The 22,147-nt window shown below is 63.7% G+C and overlaps 1 long non-coding RNA gene across 1 annotated transcript in view; it reads right to left on the bottom strand.

Moving 5' to 3' along the window:
• The window catches only part of LOC109261223 (uncharacterized), a 241,818-nt gene that overhangs the window by 123,618 nt on the left and 96,053 nt on the right, over positions 1-22,147 (bottom strand). The gene's annotated exons all lie outside the window — the stretch shown is intronic.

Raw genomic sequence — 22,147 nt, 5'->3', positions numbered from 1 at the left:
CTAAGGCTCTCTCCCCAAGAGGACCCAATGCCAACGTCTGACAACACAACGCGCCTGGGGTCCGGAAGAGGTGCAGGCTGACTCGGCATGGAACCTGGAAGCTCACCATGTCGTTTCCCAGGCCCGGCTGCAGCTGCCCAGAGGATTCCGGAGGCCTCCTCGACCAGGGGCCCAATCACGTGTGTGGCCTTGGCAGCCAAAGACGGATCCTGACCGGCACGGTCCCTTGTGCCCTCCACTCAGCCCTTCGGGGAGAACACTGCCCTGCTGTGGGTTGGGCGCCGGGAGCCTCCTGGGACCTAACCCTAACCCTAACCGTACCCCGAACCGGGATCCTCCACCGCAACGTAAGCCTGCCTCGAACCCTAACCCTGCAATGGAGCCGCCTTCTGGCATGGGCCCTCACTTCAGCCCTCGAGGGAGATCACGAGACTGGAGTCGATTCAGCCCTGGCGACGTCCCTGGACCAAACCCAAACCCTAGCTAAGGCTCGCTCCCCATGGGGACCCCATGCCAAAGTCTGACAAGACCACGCGCCTGGGGTCCAGAGGCGGTGCAGGCTGACTCGGCATGGAAGCTGCAAGCTCACCATGTGGTTTCCCAGGCCCGTGTGCAGCTGACCGAGAGGATTCCGGAGGCCTCCTCGAACAGGGGCCGATCGACGTCTGTGGCCTTGGCAGCCAAAGACGGATCCTGACCGGCACGGTCCCTTGTGCCCTCAACTCAGGCCTTCGGGAAGACCACTGCCCTGCTGTGGGTTCGGCGCCTGGAGCCTCCTGGGACCTAACCCTAACCCTAACCCCACACCGAACGGGGACCCTCCACCGAAACCTAAGCCGGCCTCGACCCCTAACCCTGCACTTGAGCCGCCTTGCTGCATGGGCCCTCACTTCAGCCCTCGAGGGAGATCACGAGACCGGAGTCGCTTCGGCCCTGGCCACGTCCCTGGACCGAACCCTAACCCTAGCTAAGGCTTTCTCCCCAAGAGGACCCAATGCCAACGTCTGACAACACCACGCGCCTGGGGTCCGGAAGAGGTGCAGGCTGACTCGGCATGGAACCTGGAAGCTCACCATGTCGTTTCCCAGGCCCGGCTGCAGCTGCCCAGAGGATTCCGGAGGCCTCCTCGACCAGGGGCCCAATCACGTGTGTGGCCTTGGCAGCCAAAGACGGATCCTGACCGGCACGGTCCCTTGTGCCCTCAACTCAGCCCTTCGGGGAGAACACTGCCCTGCTGTGGGTTGGGCGCCTGGAGCCTCCTGGGACCTAACACTAACCCTAACCGTACCCCGAACCGGGACCCTCCACCGCAACGTAAGCCTGCCTCGAACCCTAACCCTGCAATGGAGCCGCCTTCTGGCATGGGCCCTCACCTCAGCCCTCGAGGGAGATCACGAGACTGGAGTCGATTCAGCCCTGGCGACGTCCCTGGACCAAACCCTAACCCTAGCTAAGGCTCCCTCCCCATGGGGACCGCATGACAAAGTCTGACAAGACCACGCGCCTGGGGTCCAGAGGCGGTGCAGGCTGACTCGGCATGGAAGCTGCAAGCTCACCATGTGGTTTCCCAGGCCTGTGTGCAGCTGACCGAGAGGATTCCGGAGGCCTCCTCGAACAGGGGCCGATCGACGTCTGTGGCCTTGGCAGCCAAAGACGGATCCTGACCGGCACGGTCTCTTGTGCCCTCAACTCAGGCCTTCGGGAAGACCACTGCCCTGCTGTGGGTTCGGCGCCTGGAGCCTCCTGGGACCTAACCCTAACCCTAACCCCACACCGAACGGGGACCCTCCACCGAAACCTAAGCCGGCCTCGACCCCTAACCCTGCACTTGAGCCGCCTTGCTGCATGGGCCCTCACTTCAGCCCTCGAGGGAGATCACGAGACCGGAGTCGCTTCGGCCCTGGCGACGTCCCTGGACCGAACCCTTACCCTAGCTAAGGCTCTCTCCCCAAGAGGACCCAATGCCAACGTCTGACAACACCACGCGCCTGGGGTCCGGAAGAGGTGCAGGCTGACTCGGCATGGAACCTGGAAGCTCACCATGTCGTTTCCCAGGCCCGGCTGCAGCTGCCCAGAGGATTCCGGAGGCCTCCTCGACCAGGGGCCCAATCACGTGTGTGGCCTTGGCAGCCAAAGACGGATCCTGACCGGCACGGTCCCTTGTGCCCTCCACTCAGCCCTTCGGGGAGAACACTGCCCTGCTGTGGGTTGGGCGCCTGGAGCCTCCTGGGACCTAACCCTAACCCTAACCGTACCCCGAACCGGGATCCTCCACCGCAACGTAAGCCTGCCTCGAACCCTAACCCTGCAATGGAGCCGCCTTCTGGCATGGGCCCTCACTTCAGCCCTCGAGGGAGATCACGAGACTGGAGTCGATTCAGCCCTGGCGACGTCCCTGGACCAAACCCAAACCCTAGCTAAGGCTTGCTCCCCATGGGGACCCCATGCCAAAGTCTGACAAGACCACGCGCCTGGGGTCCAGAGTCGGTGCAGGCTGACTCGGCATGGAAGCTGCAAGCTCACCATGTGGTTTCCCAGGCCCGTGTGCAGCTGACCGAGAGGATTCCGGAGGCCTCCTGGAACAGGTGCCGATCGACGTCTGTGGCCTTGGCAGCCAAAGACGGATCCTGACCGGCACGGTCTCTTGTGCCCTCAACTCAGGCCTTCGGGAAGACCACTGCCCTGCTGTGGGTTCGGCGCCTGGAGCCTCCTGGGACCTAACCCTAACCCTAACCCCACACCGAACGGGGACCCTCCACCGAAACCTAAGCCGGCCTCGACCCCTAACCCTGCACTTGAGCCGCCTTGCTGCATGGGCCCTCACTTCAGCCCTCGAGGGAGATCACGAGACCGGAGTCGCTTCGGCCCTGGCCACGTCCCTGGACCGAACCCTAACCCTAGCTAAGGCTTTCTCCCCAAGAGGACCCAATGCCTACGTCTGACAACACCACGCGCCTGGGGTCTGGAAGAGGTGCAGGCTGACTCGGCATGGAACCTGGAAGCTCACCATGTCGTTTCCCAGGCCCGGCTGCAGCTGCCCAGAGGATTCCGGAGGCCTCCTCGACCAGGGGCCCAATCACGTGTGTGGCCTTGGCAGCCAAAGACGGATCCTGACCGGCACGGTCCCTTGTGCCCTCAACTCAGCCCTTCGGGGAGAACACTGCCCTGCTGTGGGTTGGGCGCCTGGAGCCTCCTGGGACCTAACCCTAACCCTAACCGTACCCCGAACCGGGACCCTCCACCGCAACGTAAGCCTGCCTCGAACCCTAACCCTGCAATGGAGCCGCCTTCTGGCATGGGCCCTCACCTCAGCCCTCGAGGGAGATCACGAGACTGGAGTCGATTCAGCCCTGGCGACGTCCCTGGACCAAACCCTAACCCTAGCTAAGGCTCCCTCCCCATGGGGACCGCATGCCAAAGTCTGACAAGACCACGCGCTTGGGGTCCAGAGGCGGTGCAGGCTGACTCGGCATGGAAGCTGCAAGCTCACCATGTGGTTTCCCAGGCCTGTGTGCAGCTGACCGAGAGGATTCCGGAGGCCTCCTCGAACAGGGGCCGATCGACGTCTGTGGCCTTGGCAGCCAAAGACGGATCCTGACCGGCACGGTCCCTTGTGCCCTCAACTCAGGCCTTCGGGAAGACCACTGCCCTGCTGTGGGTTCGGCGCCTGGAGCCTCCTGGGACCTAACCCTAACCCTAACCCCACACCGAACGGGGACCCTCCACCGAAACCTAAGCCGGCCTCGACCCCTAACCCTGCACTTGAGCCGCCTTGCTGCATGGGCCCTCACTTCAGCCCTCGAGGGAGATCACGAGACCGGAGTCGCTTCGGCCCTGGCCACGTCCCTGGACCGAACCCTAACCCTAGCTAAGGCTCTCTCCCCAAGAGGACCCAATGCCAACGTCTGACAACACCACGCGCCTGGGGTCCGGAAGAGGTGCAGGCTGACTCGGCATGGAACCTGGAAGCTCACCATGTCGTTTCCCAGGCCCGGCTGCAGCTGCCCAGAGGATTCCGGAGGCCTCCTCGACCAGGGGCCCAATCACGTGTGTGGCCTTGGCAGCCAAAGACGGATCCTGACCGGCACGGTCCCTTGTGCCCTCCACTCAGCCCTTCGGGGAGAACACTGCCCTGCTGTGGGTTGGGCGCCTGGAGCCTCCTGGGACCTAACCCTAACCCTAACCGTACCCCGAACCGGGATCCTCCACCGCAACGTAAGCCTGCCTCGAACCGTTACCCTGCAATGGAGCCGCCTTCTGGCATGGGCCCTCACTTCAGCCCTCGAGGGAGATCACGAGACTGGAGTCGATTCAGCCCTGGCGACGTCCCTGGACCAAACCCTAACCCTAGCTAAGGCTCGCTCCCCATGGGGACCCCATGCCAAAGTCTGACAAGACCACGCGCCTGGGGTCCAGAGGCGGTGCAGGCTGACTCGGCATGGAAGCTGCAAGCTCACCATGTGGTTTCCCAGGCCCGTGTGCAGCTGACCGAGAGGATTCCGGAGGCCTCCTCGAACAGGGGCCGATCGACGTCTGTGGCCTTGGCAGCCAAAGACGGATCCTGACCGGCACGGTCTCTTGTGCCCTCAACTCAGGCCTTCGGGAAGACCACTGCCCTGCTGTGGGTTCGGCGCCTGGAGCCTCCTGGGACCTAACCCTAACCCTAACCCCACACCGAACGGGGACCCTCCACCGAAACCTAAGCCGGCCTCGACCCCTAACCCTGCACTTGAGCCGCCGTGCTGCATGGGCCCTCACTTCAGCCCTCGAGGGAGATCACGAGACCGGAGTCGCTTCGGCCCTGGCCACGTCCCTGGACCGAACCCTAACCCTAGCTAAGGCTCTCTCCCCAAGAGGACCCAATGCCAACGTCTGACAACACCACGCGCCTGGGGTCCGGAAGAGGTGCAGGCTGACTCGGCATGGAACCTGGAAGCTCACCATGTCGTTTCCCAGGCCCGGCTGCAGCTGCCCAGAGGATTCCGGAGGCCTCCTCGACCAGGGGCCCAATCACGTGTGTGGCCTTGGCAGCCAAAGACGGATCCTGACCGGCACGGTCCCTTGTGCCCTCCACTCAGCCCTTCGGGGAGAACACTGCCCTGCTGTGGGTTGGGCGCCTGGAGCCTCCTGGGACCTAACCCTAACCCTAACCGTACCCCGAACCGGGATCCTCCACCGCAACGTAAGCCTGCCTCGAACCCTAACCCTGCAATGGAGCCGCCTTCTGGCATGGGCCCTCACTTCAGCCCTCGAGGGAGATCACGAGACGGGAGTCGATTCAGCCCTGGCGACGTCCCTGGACCAAACCCTAACCCTAGCTAAGGCTCGCTCCCCATGGGGACCCCATGCCAAAGTCTGACAAGACCACGCGCCTGGGGTCCAGAGGCGGTGCAGGCTGACTCGGCATGGAAGCTGCAAGCTCACCATGTGGTTTCCCAGGCCCGTGTGCAGCTGACCGAGAGGATTCCGGAGGCCTCCTCGAACAGGGGCCGATCGACGTCTGTGGCCTTGGCAGCCAAAGACGGATCCTGACCGGCACGGTCTCTTGTGCCCTCAACTCAGGCCTTCGGGAAGACCACTGCCCTGCTGTGGGTTCGGCGCCTGGAGCCTCCTGGGACCTAACCCTAACCCTAACCCCACACCGAACGGGGACCCTCCACCGAAACCTAAGCCGGCCTCGACCCCTAACCCTGCACTTGAGCCGCCTTGCTGCATGGGCCCTCACTTCAGCCCTCGAGGGAGATCACGAGACCGGAGTCGCTTCGGCCCTGGCCACGTCCCTGGACCGAACCCTAACCCTAGCTAAGGCTCTCTCCCCAAGAGGACCCAATGCCAACGTCTGACAACACCACGCGCCTGGGGTCCGGAAGAGGTGCAGGCTGACTCGGCATGGAACCTGGAAGCTCACCATGTCGTTTCCCAGGCCCGGCTGCAGCTGCCCAGAGGATTCCGGAGGCCTCCTCGACCAGGGGCCCAATCACGTGTGTGGCCTTGGCAGCCAAAGACGGATCCTGACCGGCACGGTCCCTTGTGCCCTCCACTCAGCCCTTCGGGGAGAACACTGCCCTGCTGTGGGTTGGGCGCCTGGAGCCTCCTGGGACCTAAACCTAACCCTAACTGTACCCCGAACCGGGATCCTCCACCGCAACGTAAGCCTGCCTCGAACCCTAACCCTGCAATGGAGCCGCCTTCTGGCATGGGCCCTCACTTCAGCCCTCGAGGGAGATCACGAGACTGGAGTCGATTCAGCCCTGGCGACGTCCCTGGACCAAACCCAAACCCTAGCTAAGGCTCGCTCCCCATGGGGACCCCATGCCAAAGTCTGACAAGACCACGCGCCTGGGGTCCAGAGGCGGTGCAGGCTGACTCGGCATGGAAGCTGCAAGCTCACCATGTGGTTTCCCAGGCCCGTGTGCAGCTGACCGAGAGGATTCCGGAGGCCTCCTCGAACAGGGGCCGATCGACGTCTGTGGCCTTGGCAGCCAAAGACGGATCCTGACCGGCACGGTCTCTTGTGCCCTCAACTCAGGCCTTCGGGAAGACCACTGCCCTGCTGTGGGTTCGGCGCCTGGAGCCTCCTGGGACCTAACCCTAACCCTAACCCCACACCGAACGGGGACCCTCCACCGAAACCTAAGCCGGCCTCGACCCCTAACCCTGCACTTGAGCCGCCGTGCTGCATGGGCCCTCACTTCAGCCCTCGAGGGAGATCACGAGACCGGAGTCGCTTCGGCCCTGGCCACGTCCCTGGACCGAACCCTAACCCTAGCTAAGGCTCTCTCCCCAAGAGGACCCAATGCCAACGTCTGACAACACCACGCGCCTGGGGTCCGGAAGAGGTGCAGGCTGACTCGGCATGGAACCTGGAAGCTCACCATGTCGTTTCCCAGGCCCGGCTGCAGCTGCCCAGAGGATTCCGGAGGCCTCCTCGACCAGGGGCCCAATCACGTGTGTGGCCTTGGCAGCCAAAGACGGATCCTGACCGGCACGGTCCCTTGTGCCCTCCACTCAGCCCTTCGGGGAGAACACTGCCCTGCTGTGGGTTGGGCGCCTGGAGCCTCCTGGGACCTAACCCTAACCCTAACCGTACCCCGAACCGGGATCCTCCACTGCAACGTAAGCCTGCCTCGAAACCTAACCCTGCAATGGAGCCGCCTTCTGGCATGGGCCCTCACTTCAGCCCTCGAGGGAGATCACGAGACTGGAGTCGATTCAGCCCTGGCGACGTCCCTGGACCAAACCCTAACCCTAGCTAAGGCTTGCTCCCCATGGGGACCCCGTGCCAAAGTCTAACAAGACAACGCGCCTGGGGTCCAGAGGCGGTGCAGGCTGACTCGGCATGGAAGCTGCAAGCTCACCATGTGGTTTCCCAGGCCCGTGTGCAGCTGACCGAGAGGATTCCGGAGGCCTCCTCGAACAGGGGCCGATCGACGTCTGTGGCCTTGGCAGCCAAAGACGGATCCTGACCGGCACGGTCTCTTGTGCCCTCAACTCAGGCCTTCGGGAAGACCTCTGCCATGCTGTGGGTTCGGCGCCTGGAGCCTCCTGGGACCTAACCCTAACCCTAACCCCACACCGAACGGGGACCCTCCACCGAAACCTAAGCCGGCCTCGACCCCTAACCCTGCACTTGAGCCGCCGTGCTGCATGGGCCCTCACTTCAGCCCTCGAGGGAGATCACGAGACCGGAGTCGCTTCGGCCCTGGCCACGTCCCTGGACCGAACCCTAACCCTAGCTAAGGCTCTCTCCCCAAGAGGACCCAATGCCAACGTCTGACAACACCACGCGCCTGGGGTCCGGAAGAGGTGCAGGCTGACTCGGCATGGAACCTGGAAGCTCACCATGTCGTTTCCCAGGCCCGGCTGCAGCTGCCCAGAGGATTCCGGAGGCCTCCTCGACCAGGGGCCCAATCACGTGTGTGGCCTTGGCAGCCAAAGACGGATCCTGACCGGCACGGTCCCTTGTGCCCTCCACTCAGCCCTTCGGGGAGAACACTGCCCTGCTGTGGGTTGGGGGCCTGGAGCCTCCTGGGACCTAACCCTAACCCTAACCGTACCCCGAACCGGGATCCTCCACCGCAACGTAAGCCTGCCTCGAACCCTAACCCTGCAATGGAGCCGCCTTCTGGCATGGGCCCTCACTTCAGCCCTCGAGGGAGATCACGAGACGGGAGTCGATTCAGCCCTGGCGACGTCCCTGGACCAAACCCTAACCCTAGCTAAGGCTCGCTCCCCATGGGGACCCCATGCCAAAGTCTGACAAGACCACGCGCCTGGGGTCCAGAGGCGGTGCAGGCTGACTCGGCATGGAAGCTGCAAGCTCACCATGTGGTTTCCCAGGCCCGTGTGCAGCTGACCGAGAGGATTCCGGAGGCCTCCTCGAACAGGGGCCGATCGACGTCTGTGGCCTTGGCAGCCAAAGACGGATCCTGACCGGCACGGTCCCTTGTGCCCTCAACTCAGGCCTTCGGGAAGACCACTGCCCTGCTGTGGCTTCGGCGCCTGGAGCCTCCTGGGACCTAACCCTAACCCTAACCCCACACCGAACGGGGACCCTCCACCGAAACCTAAGCCGGCCTCGACCCCTAACCCTGCACTTGAGCCGCCTTGCTGCATGGGCCCTCACTTCAGCCCTCGAGGGAGATCACGAGACCGGAGTCGCTTCGGCCCTGGCCACGTCCCTGGACCGAACCCTAACCCTAGCTAAGGCTCTCTCCCCAAGAGGACCCAATGCCAACGTCTGACAACACCACGCGCCTGGGGTCCGGAAGAGGTGCAGGCTGACTCGGCATGGAACCTGGAAGCTCACCATGTCGTTTCCCAGGCCCGGCTGCAGCTGCCCAGAGGATTCCGGAGGCCTCCTCGACCAGGGGCCCAATCACGTGTGTGGCCTTGGCAGCCAAAGACGGATCCTGACCGGCACGGTCCCTTGTGCCCTCCACTCAGCCCTTCGGGGAGAACACTGCCCTGCTGTGGGTTGGGCGCCTGGAGCCTCCTGGGACCTAACCCTAACCCTAACCGTACCCCGAACCGGGATCCTCCACCGCAACGTAAGCCTGCCTCGAACCCTAACCCTGCAATGGAGCCGCCTTCTGGCATGGGCCCTCACTTCAGCCCTCGAGGGAGATCACGAGACTGGAGTCGATTCAGCCCTGGCGACGTCCCTGGACCAAACCCTAACCCTAGCTAAGGCTCGCTCCCCATGGGGACCCCATGCCAAAGTCTGACAAGACCACGCGCCTGGGGTCCAGAGGCGGTGCAGGCTGACTCGGCATGGAAGCTGCAAGCTCACCATGTGGTTTCCCAGGCCCGTGTGCAGCTGACCGAGAGGATTCCGGAGGCCTCCTCGAACAGGGGCCGATCGACGTCTGTGGCCTTGGCAGCCAAAGACGGATCCTGACCGGCACGGTCTCTTGTGCCCTCAACTCAGGCCTTCGGGAAGACCACTGACCTGCTGTGGGTTCGGCGCCTGGAGCCTCCTGGGACCTAACCCTAACCCTAACCCCACACCGAACGGGGACCCTCCACCGAAACCTAAGCCGGCCTCGACCCCTAACCCTGCACTTGAGCCGCCTTGCTGCATGGGCCCTCACTTCAGCCCTCGAGGGAGATCACGAGACCGGAGTCGCTTCGGCCCTGGCGACGTCCCTGGACCGAACCCTTACCCTAGCTAAGGCTCTCTCCCCAAGAGGACCCAATGCCAACGTCTGACAACACCACGCGCCTGGGGTCCGGAAGAGGTGCAGGCTGACTCGGCATGGAACCTGGAAGCTCACCATGTCGTTTCCCAGGCCCGGCTGCAGCTGCCCAGAGGATTCCGGAGGCCTCCTCGACCAGGGGCCCAATCACGTGTGTGGCCTTGGCAGCCAAAGACGGATCCTGACCGGCACGGTCCCTTGTGCCCTCCACTCAGCCCTTCGGGGAGAACACTGCCCTGCTGTGGGTTGGGCGCCTGGAGCCTCCTGGGACCTAACCCTAACCCTAACCGTACCCCGAACCGGGATCCTCCACCGCAACGTAAGCCTGCCTCGAACCCTAACCCTGCAATGGAGCCGCCTTCTGGCATGGGCCCTCACTTCAGCCCTCGAGGGAGATCACGAGACTGGAGTCGATTCAGCCCTGGCGACGTCCCTGGACCAAACCCAAACCCTAGCTAAGGCTTGCTCCCCATGGGGACCCCATGCCAAAGTCTGACAAGACCACGCGCCTGGGGTCCAGAGGCGGTGCAGGCTGACTCGGCATGGAAGCTGCAAGCTCACCATGTGGTTTCCCAGGCCCGTGTGCAGCTGACCGAGAGGATTCCGGAGTTCTCCTGGAACAGGGGCCGATCGACGTCTGTGGCCTTGGCAGCCAAAGACGGATCCTGACCGGCACGGTCTCTTGTGCCCTCAACTCAGGCCTTCGGGAAGACCACTGCCCTGCTGTGGGTTCGGCGCCTGGAGCCTCCTGGGACCTAACCCTAACCCTAACCCCACACCGAACGGGGACCCTCCACCGAAACCTAAGCCGGCCTCGACCCCTAACCCTGCACTTGAGCCGCCTTGCTGCATGGGCCCTCACTTCAGCCCTCGAGGGAGATCACGAGACCGGAGTCGCTTCGGCCCTGGCCACGTCCCTGGACCGAACCCTAACCGAAGCTAAGGCTTTCTCCACAAGAGGACCCAATGCCTACGTCTGACAACACCACGCGCCTGGGGTCTGGAAGAGGTGCAGGCTGACTCGGCATGGAACCTGGAAGCTCACCATGTCGTTTCCCAGGCCCGGCTGCAGCTGCCCAGAGGATTCCGGAGGCCTCCTCGACCAGGGGCCCAATCACGTGTGTGGCCTTGGCAGCCAAAGACGGATCCTGACCGGCACGGTCCCTTGTGCCCTCAACTCAGCCCTTCGGGGAGAACACTGCCCTGCTGTGGGTTGGGCGCCTGGAGCCTCCTGGGACCTAACCCTAACCCTAACCGTACCCCGAACCGGGACCCTCCACCGCAACGTAAGCCTGCCTCGAACCCTAACCCTGCAATGGAGCCGCCTTCTGGCATGGGCCCTCACCTCAGCCCTCGAGGGAAATCACGAGACTGGAGTCGATTCAGCCCTGGCGACGTCCCTGGACCAAACCCTAACCCTAGCTAAGGCTCGCTCCCCATGGGGACCCCATGCCAAAGTCTGACAAGACCACGCGCCTGGGGTCCAGAGGCGGTGCAGGCTGACTCGGCATGGAAGCTGCAAGCTCACCATGTGGTTTCCCAGGCCCGTGTGCAGCTGACCGAGAGGATTCCGGAGGCCTCCTCGAACAGGGGCCGATCGACGTCTGTGGCCTTGGCAGCCAAAGACGGATCCTGACCGGCACGGTCTCTTGTGCCCTCAACTCAGGCCTTCGGGAAGACCACTGCCCTGCTGTGGGTTCGGCGCCTGGAGCCTCCTGGGACCTAACCCTAACCCTAACCCCACACCGAACGGGGACCCTCCACCGAAACCTAAGCCGGCCTCGACCCCTAACCCTGCACTTGAGCCGCCTTGCTGCATGGGCCCTCACTTCAGCCCTCGAGGGAGATCACGAGACCGGAGTCGCTTCGGCCCTGGCGACGTCCCTGGACCGAACCCTTACCCTAGCTAAGGCTCTCTCCCCAAGAGGACCCAATGCCAACGTCTGACAACACCACGCGCCTGGGGTCCGGAAGAGGTGCAGGCTGACTCGGCATGGAACCTGGAAGCTCACCATGTCGTTTCCCAGGCCCGGCTGCAGCTGCCCAGAGGATTCCGGAGGCCTCCTCGACCAGGGGCCCAATCACGTGTGTGGCCTTGGCAGCCAAAGACGGATCCTGACCGGCACGGTCCCTTGTGCCCTCCACTCAGCCCTTCGGGGAGAACACTGCCCTGCTGTGGGTTGGGCGCCTGGAGCCTCCTGGGACCTAACCCTAACCCTAACCGTACCCCGAACCGGGATCCTCCACCGCAACGTAAGCCTGCCTCGAACCCTAACCCTGCAATGGAGCCGCCTTCTGGCATGGGCCCTCACTTCAGCCCTCGAGGGAGATCACGAGACTGGAGTCGATTCAGCCCTGGCGACGTCCCTGGACCAAACCCAAACCCTAGCTAAGGCTTGCTCCCCATGGGGACCCCATGCCAAAGTCTGACAAGACCACGCGCCTGGGGTCCAGAGGCGGTGCAGGCTGACTCGGCATGGAAGCTGCAAGCTCACCATGTGGTTTCCCAGGCCCGTGTGCAGCTGACCGAGAGGATTCCGGAGGCCTCCTGGAACAGGGGCCGATCGACGTCTGTGGCCTTGGCAGCCAAAGACGGATCCTGACCGGCACGGTCTCTTGTGCCCTCAACTCAGACCTTCGGGAAGACCACTGCCCTGCTGTGGGTTCGGCGCCTGGAGCCTCCTGGGACCTAACCCTAACCCTAACCCCACACCGAACGGGGACCCTCCACCGAAACCTAAGCCGGCCTCGACCCCTAACCCTGCACTTGAGCCGCCTTGCTGCATGGGCCCTCACTTCAGCCCTCGAGGGAGATCACGAGACCGGAGTCGCTTCGGCCCTGGCCACGTCCCTGGACCGAACCCTAACCCTAGCTAAGGCTTTCTCCCCAAGAGGACCCAATGCCTACGTCTGACAACACCACGCGCCTGGGGTCTGGAATTGGTGCAGGCTGACTCGGCATGGAACCTGGAAGCTCACCATGTCGTTTCCCAGGCCCGGCTGCAGCTGCCCAGAGGATTCCGGAGGCCTCCTCGACCAGGGGCCCAATCACGTGTGTGGCCTTGGCAGCCAAAGACGGATCCTGACCGGCACGGTCCCTTGTGCCCTCAACTCAGCCCTTCGGGGAGAACACTGCCCTGCTGTGGGTTGGGCGCCTGGAGCCTCCTGGGACCTAACCCTAACCCTAACCGTACCCCGAACCGGGACCCTCCACCGCAACGTAAGCCTGCCTCGAACCCTAACCCTGCAATGGAGCCGCCTTCTGGCATGGGCCCTCACCTCAGCCCTCGAGGGAGATCACGAGACTGGAGTCGATTCAGCCCTGGCGACGTCCCTGGACCAAACCCTAACCCTAGCTAAGGCTCCCTCCCCATGGGGACCGCATGCCAAAGTCTGACAAGACCACGCGCCTGGGGTCCAGAGGCGGTGCAGGCTGACTCGGCATGGAAGCTGCAAGCTCACCATGTGGTTTCCCAGGCCCGTGTGCAGCTGACCGAGAGGATTCCGGAGGCCTCCTCGAACAGGGGCCGATCGACGTCTGTGGCCTTGGCAGCCAAAGACGGATCCTGACCGGCACGGTCCCTTGTGCCCTCAACTCAGGCCTTCGGGAAGACCACTGCCCTGCTGTGGGTTCGGCGCCTGGAGCCTCCTGGGACCTAACCCTAACCCTAACCCCACACCGAACGGGGACCCTCCACCGAAACCTAAGCCGGCCTCGACCCCTAACCCTGCACTTGAGCCGCCTTGCTGCATGGGCCCTCACTTCAGCCCTCGAGGGAGATCACGAGACCGGAGTCGCTTCGGCCCTGGCCACGTCCCTGGACCGAACCCTAACCCTAGCTAAGGCTCTCTCCCCAATAGGACCCAATGCCAACGTCTGACAACACCACGCACCTGGGGTCCGGAAGAGGTGCAGGCTGACTCGGCATGGAACCTGGAAGCTCACCATGTCGTTTCCCAGGCCCGGCTGCAGCTGCCCAGAGGATTCCGGAGGCCTCCTCGACCAGGGGCCCAATCACTTGTGTGGCCTTGGCAGCCAAAGACGGATCCTGACCGGCACGGTCCCTTGTGCCCTCCACTCAGCCCTTCGGGGAGAACACTGCCCTGCTGTGGGTTGGGCGCCTGGAGCCTCCTGGGACCTAACCCTAACCCTAACCGTACCCCGAACCGGGACCCTCCACCGCAACGTAAGCCTGCCTCGAACCCTAACCCTGCAATGGAGCCGCCTTCTGGCATGGGCCCTCACTTTAGCCCTCGAGGGAGATCACGAGACTGGAGTCGATTCAGCCCTGGCGACGTCCCTGGACCAAACCCTAACCCTAGCTAAGGCTCGCTCCCCATGGGGACCCCATGCCAAAGTCTGACAAGACCACGCGCCTGGGGTCCAGAGGCGGTGCAGGCTGACTCGGCATGGAAGCTGCAAGCTCACCATGTGGTTTCCCAGGCCCGTGTGCAGCTGACCGAGAGGATTCCGGAGGCCTCCTCGAACAGGGGCCGATCGACGTCTGTGGCCTTGGCAGCCAAAGACGGATCCTGACCGGCACGGTCCCTTGTGCCCTCAACTCAGGCCTTCAGGAAGACCACTGCCCTGCTGTGGGTTCGGCGCCTGGAGCCTCCTGGGACCTAACCCTAACCCTAACCCCACACCGAACGGGGACCCTCCACCGAAACCTAAGCCGGCCTCGACCCCTAACCCTGCACTTGAGCCGCCGTGCTGCATGGGCCCTCACTTCAGCCCTCGAGGGAGATCACGAGACCGGAGTCGCTTCGGCCCTGGCCACGTCCCTGGACCGAACCCTAACCCTAGCTAAGGCTCTCTCCCCAAGAGGACCCAATGCCAACGTCTGACAACACCACGCGCCTGGGGTCCGGAAGAGGTGCAGGCTGACTCGGCATGGAACCTGGAAGCTCACCATGTCGTTTCCCAGGCCCGGCTGCAGCTGCCCAGAGGATTCCGGAGGCCTCCTCGACCAGGGGCCCAATCACGTGTGTGGCCTTGGCAGCCAAAGACGGATCCTGACCGGCACGGTCCCTTGTGCCCTCCACTCAGCCCTTCGGGGAGAACACTGCCCTGCTGTGGGTTGGGCGCCTGGAGCCTCCTGGGACCTAACCCTAACCCTAACCGTACCCCGAACCGGGATCCTCCACTGCAACGTAAGCCTGCCTCGAAACCTAACCCTGCAATGGAGCCGCCTTCTGGCATGGGCCCTCACTTCAGCCCTCGAGGGAGATCACGAGACTGGAGTCGATTCAGCCCTGGCGACGTCCCTGGACCAAACCCTAACCCTAGCTAAGGCTTGCTCCCCATGGGGACCCCATGCCAAAGTCTAACAAGACAACGCGCCAGGGGTCCAGAGGCGGTGCAGGCTGACTCGGCATGGAAGCTGCAAGCTCACCATGTGGTTTCCCAGGCCCGTGTGCAGCTGACCGAGAGGATTCCGGAGGCCTCCTCGAACAGGGGCCGATCGACGTCTGTGGCCTTGGCAGCCAAAGACGGATCCTGACCGGCACGGTCTCTTGTGCCCTCAACTCAGGCCTTCGGGAAGACCACTGCCCTGCTGTGGGTTCGGCGCCTGGAGCCTCCTGGGACCTAACCCTAACCCTAACCCCACACCGAACGGGGACCCTCCACCGAAACCTAAGCCGGCCTCGACCCCTAACCCTGCACTTGAGCCGCCTTGCTGCATGGGCCCTCACTTCAGCCCTCGAGGGAGATCACGAGACCGGAGTCGCTTCGGCCCTGGCCACGTCCCTGGACCGAACCCTAACCCTAGCTAAGGCTCTCTCCCCAAGAGGACCCAATGCCAACGTCTGACAACACCACGCGCCTGGGGTCCGGAAGAGGTGCAGGCTGACTCGGCATGGAACCTGGAAGCTCACCATGTCGTTTCCCAGGCCCGGCTGCAGCTGCCCAGAGGATTCCGGAGGCCTCCTCGACCAGGGGCCCAATCACGTGTGTGGCCTTGGCAGCCAAAGACGGATCCTGACCGGCACGGTCCCTTGTGCCCTCCACTCAGCCCTTCGGGGAGAACACTGCCCTGCTGTGGGTTGGGCGCCTGGAGCCTCCTGGGACCTAACCCTAACCCTAACCGTACCCCGAACCGGGATCCTCCACCGCAACGTAAGCCTGCCTCGAACCCTAACCCTGCAATGGAGCCGCCTTCTGGCATGGGCCCTCACTTCAGCCCTCGAGGGAGATCACGAGACTGGAGTCGATTCAGCCCTGGCGACGTCCCTGGACCAAACCCAAACCCTAGCTAAGGCTCGCTCCCCATGGGGACCCCATGCCAAAGTCTGACAAGACCACGCGCCTGGGGTCCAGAGGCGGTGCAGGCTGACTCGGCATGGAAGCTGCAAGCTCACCATGTGGTTTCCCAGGCCCGTGTGCAGCTGACCGAGAGGATTCCGGAGGCCTCCTCGAACAGGGGCCGATCGACGTCTGTGACCTTGGCAGCCAAAGACGGATCCTGACCGGCACGGTCTCTTGTGCCCTCAACTCAGGCCTTCGGGAAGACCTCTGCCATGCTGTGGATTCGGCGCCTGGAGCCTCCTGGGACCTAACCCTAACCCTAACCCCACACCGAACGGGGACCCTCCACCGAAACCTAAGCCGGCCTCGACCCCTAACCCTGCACTTGAGCCGCCGTGCTGCATGGGCCCTCACTTCAGCCCTCGAGGGAGATCACGAGACCGGAGTCGCTTCGGCCCTGGCCACGTCCCTGGACCGAACCCTAACCCTAGCTAAGGCTCTCTCCCCAAGAGGACCCAATGCCAACGTCTGACAACACCACGCGCCTGGGGTCCGGAAGAGGTGCAGGCTGACTCGGCATGGAACCTGGAAGCTCACCATGTCGTTTCCCAGGCCCGGCTTCAGCTGCCCAGAGGATTCCGGAGGCCTCCTCGACCAGGGGCCCAATCACGTGTGTGGCCTTGGCAGCCAAAGACGGATCCTGACCGGCACGGTCCCTTGTGCCCTCCACTCAGCCCTTCGGGGAGAACACTGCCCTGCTGTGGGTTGGGGGCCTGGAGCCTCCTGGGACCTAACCCTAACCCTAACCGTACCCCGAACCGGGATCCTCCACCGCAACGTAAGCCTGCCTCGAACCCTAACCCTGCAATGGAGCCGCCTTCTGGCATGGGCCCTCACTTCAGCCCTCGAGGGAGATCACGAGACGGGAGTCGATTCAGCCCTGGCGACGTCCCTGGACCAAACCCTAACCCTAGCTAAGGCTCGCTCCCCATGGGGACCCCATGCCAAAGTCTGACAAGACCACGCGCCTGGGGTCCAGAGGCGGTGCAGGCTGACTCGGCATGGAAGCTGCAAGCTCACCATGTGGTTTCCCAGGCCCGTGTGCAGCTGACCGAGAGGATTCCGGAGGCCTCCTCGAACAGGGGCCGATCGACGTCTGTGGCCTTGGCAGCCAAAGACGGATCCTGACCGGCACGGTCTCTTGTGCCCTCAACTCAGGCCTTCGGGAAGACCACTGCCCTGCTGTGGGTTGGGCGCCTGGAGCCTCCTGGGACCTAACCCTAACCCTAACCGTACCCCGAACCGGGACCCTCCACCGCAACGTAAGCCTGCCTCGAACCCTAACCCTGCAATGGAGCCGCCTTCTGGCATGGGCCCTCACTTCAGCCCTCGAGGGAGATCACGAGACTGGAGTCGATTCAGCCCTGGCGACGTCCCTGGACCAAACCCTAACTCTAGCTAAGGCTCGCTCCCCATGGGGACCCCATGCCAAAGTCTGACAAGACCACGCGCCTGGGGTCCAGAGGCGGTGCAGGCTGACTCGGCATGGAAGCTGCAAGCTCACCATGTGGTTTCCCAGGCCCGTGTGCAGCTGACCGAGAGGATTCCGGAGGCCTCCTCGAACAGGGGCCGATCGACGTCTGTGGCCTTGGCAGCCAAAGACGGATCCTGACCGGCACGGTCTCTTGTGCCCTCAACTCAGGCCTTCGGGAAGACCACTGCCCTGCTGTGGGTTCGGCGCCTGGAGCCTCCTGGGACCTAACCCTAACCCTAACCCCACACCGAACGGGGACCCTCCACCGAAACCTAAGCCGGCCTCGACCCCTAACCCTGCACTTGAGCCGCCTTGCTGCATGGGCCCTCACTTCAGCCCTCGAGGGAGATCACGAGACCGGAGTCGCTTCGGCCCTGGCGACGTCCCTGGACCGAACCCTTACCCTAGCTAAGGCTCTCTCCCCAAGAGGACCCAATGCCAACGTCTGACAACACCACGCGCCTGGGGTCCGGAAGAGGTGCAGGCTGACTCGGCATGGAACCTGGAAGCTCACCATGTCGTTTCCCAGGCCCGGCTGCAGCTGCCCAGAGGATTCCGGAGGCCTCCTCGACCAGGGGCCCAATCACGTGTGTGGCCTTGGCAGCCAAAGACGGATCCTGACCGGCACGGTCCCTTGTGCCCTCCACTCAGCCCTTCGGGGAGAACACTGCCCTGCTGTGGGTTGGGCGCCTGGAGCCTCCTGGGACCTAACCCTAACCCTAACCGTACCCCGAACCGGGATCCTCCACCGCAACGTAAGCCTGCCTCGAACCCTAACCCTGCAATGGAGCCGCCTTCTGGCATGGGCCCTCACTTCAGCCCTCGAGGGAGATCACGAGACTGGAGTCGATTCAGCCCTGGCGACGTCCCTGGACCAAACCCAAACCCTAGCTAAGGCTTGCTCCCCATGGGGACCCCATGCCAAAGTCTGACAAGACCACGCGCCTGGGGTCCAGAGGCGGTGCAGGCTGACTCGGCATGGAAGCTGCAAGCTCACCATGTGGTTTCCCAGGCCCGTGTGCAGCTGACCGAGAGGATTCCGGAGGCCTCCTCGAACAGGGGCCGATCGACGTCTGTGGCCTTGGCAGCCAAAGACGGATCCTGACCGGCACGGTCTCTTGTGCCCTCAACTCAGGCCTTCGGGAAGACCACTGCCCTGCTGTGGGTTCGGCGCCTGGAGCCTCCTGGGACCTAACCCTAACCCTAACCCCACACCGAACGGGGACCCTCCACCGAAACCTAAGCCGGCCTCGACCCCTAACCCTGCACTTGAGCCGCCTTGCTGCATGGGCCCTCACTTCAGCCCTCGAGGGAGATCACGAGACCGGAGTCGCTTCGGCCCTGGCCACGTCCCTGGACCGAACCCTAACCCTAGCTAAGGCTCTCTCCCCAAGAGGACCCAATGCCAACGTCTGACAACACCACGTGCCTGGGGTCCGGAAGAGGTGCAGGCTGACTCGGCATGGAACCTGGAAGCTCACCATGTCGTTTCCCAGGCCCGGCTGCAGCTGCCCAGAGGATTCCGGAGGCCTCCTCGACCAGGGGCCCAATCACGTGTGTGGCCTTGGCAGCCAAAGACGGATCCTGACCGGCACGGTCCCTTGTGCCCTCCACTCAGCCCTTCGGGGAGAACACTGCCCTGCTGTGGGTTGGGCGCCTGGAGCCTCCTGGGACCTAACCCTAACCCTAACCGTACCCCGAACCGGGATCCTCCACCGCAACGTAAGCCTGCCTCGAACCCTAACCCTGCAATGGAGCCGCCTTCTGGCATGGGCCCTCACTTCAGCCCTCGAGGGAGATCACGAGACTGGAGTCGATTCAGCCCTGGCGACGTCCCTGGACCAAACCCAAACCCTAGCTAAGGCTTGCTCCCCATGGGGACCCCATGCCAAAGTCTGACAAGACCACGCGCCTGGGGTCCAGAGGCGGTGCAGGCTGACTCGGCATGGAAGCTGCAAGCTCACCATGTGGTTTCCCAGGCCCGTGTGCAGCTGACCGAGAGGATTCCGGAGGCCTCCTGGAACAGGGGCCGATCGACGTCTGTGGCCTTGGCAGCCAAAGACGGATCCTGACCGGCACGGTCTCTTGTGCCCTCAACTCAGGCCTTCGGGAAGACCACTGCCCTGCTGTGGGTTCGGCGCCTGGAGCCTCCTGGGACCTAACCCTAACCCTAACCCCACACCGAACGGGGACCCTCCACCGAAACCTAAGCCGGCCTCGACCCCTAACCCTGCACTTGAGCCGCCTTGCTGCATGGGCCCTCACTTCAGCCCTCGAGGGAGATCACGAGACCGGAGTCGCTTCGGCCCTGGCCACGTCCCTGGACCGAACCCTAACCCTAGCTAAGGCTTTCTCCCCAAGAGGACCCAATGCCTACGTCTGACAACACCACGCGCCTGGGGTCTGGAAGAGGTGCAGGCTGACTCGGCATGGAACCTGGAAGCTCACCATGTCGTTTCCCAGGCCCGGCTGCAGCTGCCCAGAGGATTCCGGAGGCCTCCTCGACCAGGGGCCCAATCACGTGTGTGGCCTTGGCAGCCAAAGACGGATCCTGACCGGCACGGTCCCTTGTGCCCTCAACTCAGCCCTTCGGGGAGAACACTGCCCTGCTGTGGGTTGGGCGCCTGGAGCCTCCTGGGACCTAACCCTAACCCTAACCGTACCCCGAACCGGGACCCTCCACCGCAACGTAAGCCTGCCTCGAACCCTAACCCTGCAATGGAGCCGCCTTCTGGCATGGGCCCTCACCTCAGCCCTCGAGGGAGATCACGAGACTGGAGTCGATTCAGCCCTGGCGACGTCCCTGGACCAAACCCTAACCCTAGCTAAGGCTCCCTCCCCATGGGGACCGCATGCCAAAGTCTGACAAGACCACGCGCCTGGGGTCCAGAGGCGGTGCAGGCTGACTCGGCATGGAAGCTGCAAGCTCAACATGTGGTTTCCCAGGCCCGTGTGCAGCTGACCGAGAGGATTCCGGAGGCCTCCTCGAACAGGGGCCGATCGACGTCTGTGGCCTTGGCAGCCAAAGACGGATCCTGCCCGGCACGGTCCCTTGTGCCCTCAACTCAGGCCTTCGGGAAGACCACTGCCCTGCTGTGGGTTCGGCGCCTGGAGCCTCCTGGGACCTAACCCTAACCCTAACCCCACACCGAACGGGGACCCTCCACCGAAACCTAAGCCGGCCTCGACCCCTAACCCTGCACTTGAGCCGCCTTGCTGCATGGGCCCTCACTTCAGCCCTCGAGGGAGATCACGAGACCGGAGTCGCTTCGGCCCTGGCCACGTCCCTGGACCGAACCCTAACCCTAGCTAAGGCTCTCTCCCCAAGAGGACCCAATGCCAACGTCTGACATCACCACGCACCTGGGGTCCGGAAGAGGTGCAGGCTGACTCGGCATGGAACCTGGAAGCTCACCATGTCGTTTCCCAGGCCCGGCTGCAGCTGCCCAGAGGATTCCGGAGGCCTCCTCGACCAGGGGCCCAATCACTTGTGTGGCCTTGGCAGCCAAAGACGGATCCTGACCGGCACGGTCCCTTGTGCCCTCAACTCAGCCCTTCGGGGAGAACACTGCCCTGCTGTGGGTTGGGCGCCTGGAGCCTCCTGGGACCTAACCCTAACCCTAACCGTACCCCGAACCGGGACCCTCCACCGCAACGTAAGCCTGCCTCGAACCCTAACCCTGCAATGGAGCCGCCTTGTGGCATGGGCCCTCACTTTAGCCCTCGAGGGAGATCACGAGACTGGAGTCGATTCAGCCCTGGCGACGTCCCTGGACCAAACCCTAACCCTAGCTAAGGCTCGCTCCCCATGGGGACCCCATGCCAAAGTCTGACAAGACCACGCGCCTGGGGTCCAGAGGCGGTGCAGGCTGACTCGGCATGGAAGCTGCAAGCTCACCATGTGGTTTCCCAGGCCCGTGTGCAGCTGACCGAGAGGATTCCGGAGGCCTCCTCGAACAGGGGCCGATCGACGTCTGTGGCCTTGGCAGCCAAAGACGGATCCTGACCGGCACGGTCCCTTGTGCCCTCAACTCAGGCCTTCGGGAAGACCACTGCCCTGCTGTGGCTTCGGCGCCTGGAGCCTCCTGGGACCTAACCCTAACCCTAACCCCACACCGAACGGGGACCCTCCACCGAAACCTAAGCCGGCCTCGACCCCTAACCCTGCACTTGAGCCGCCTTGCTGCATGGGCCCTCACTTCAGCCCTCGAGGGAGATCACGAGACCGGAGTCGCTTCGGCCCTGGCCACGTCCCTGGACCGAACCCTAACCCTAGCTAAGGCTCTCTCCCCAAGAGGACCCAATGCCAACGTCTGACAACACCACGCGCCTGGGGTCCGGAAGAGGTGCAGGCTGACTCGGCATGGAACCTGGAAGCTCACCATGTCGTTTCCCAGGCCCGGCTGCAGCTGCCCAGAGGATTCCGGAGGCCTCCTCGACCAGGGGCCCAATCACGTGTGTGGCCTTGGCAGCCAAAGACGGATCCTGACCGGCACGGTCCCTTGTGCCCTCCACTCAGCCCTTCGGGGAGAACACTGCCCTGCTGTGGGTTGGGCGCCTGGAGCCTCCTGGGACCTAACCCTAACCCTAACCGTACCCCGAACCGGGATCCTCCACCGCAACGTAAGCCTGCCTCGAACCCTTACCCTGCAATGGAGCCGCCTT

The sequence above is a fragment of the Panthera pardus genome, unplaced genomic scaffold (genome assembly GCF_024362965.1).
Source record: "Panthera pardus isolate Hobbes unplaced genomic scaffold, ASM2436296v1 HiC_scaffold_328, whole genome shotgun sequence".
In the NCBI taxonomy this organism is placed as follows: Eukaryota; Metazoa; Chordata; class Mammalia; order Carnivora; family Felidae; genus Panthera; species Panthera pardus.
Note: the sequence above shows the minus strand (reverse complement) of the source record. Positions and strands in the feature narration are given on the sequence as shown.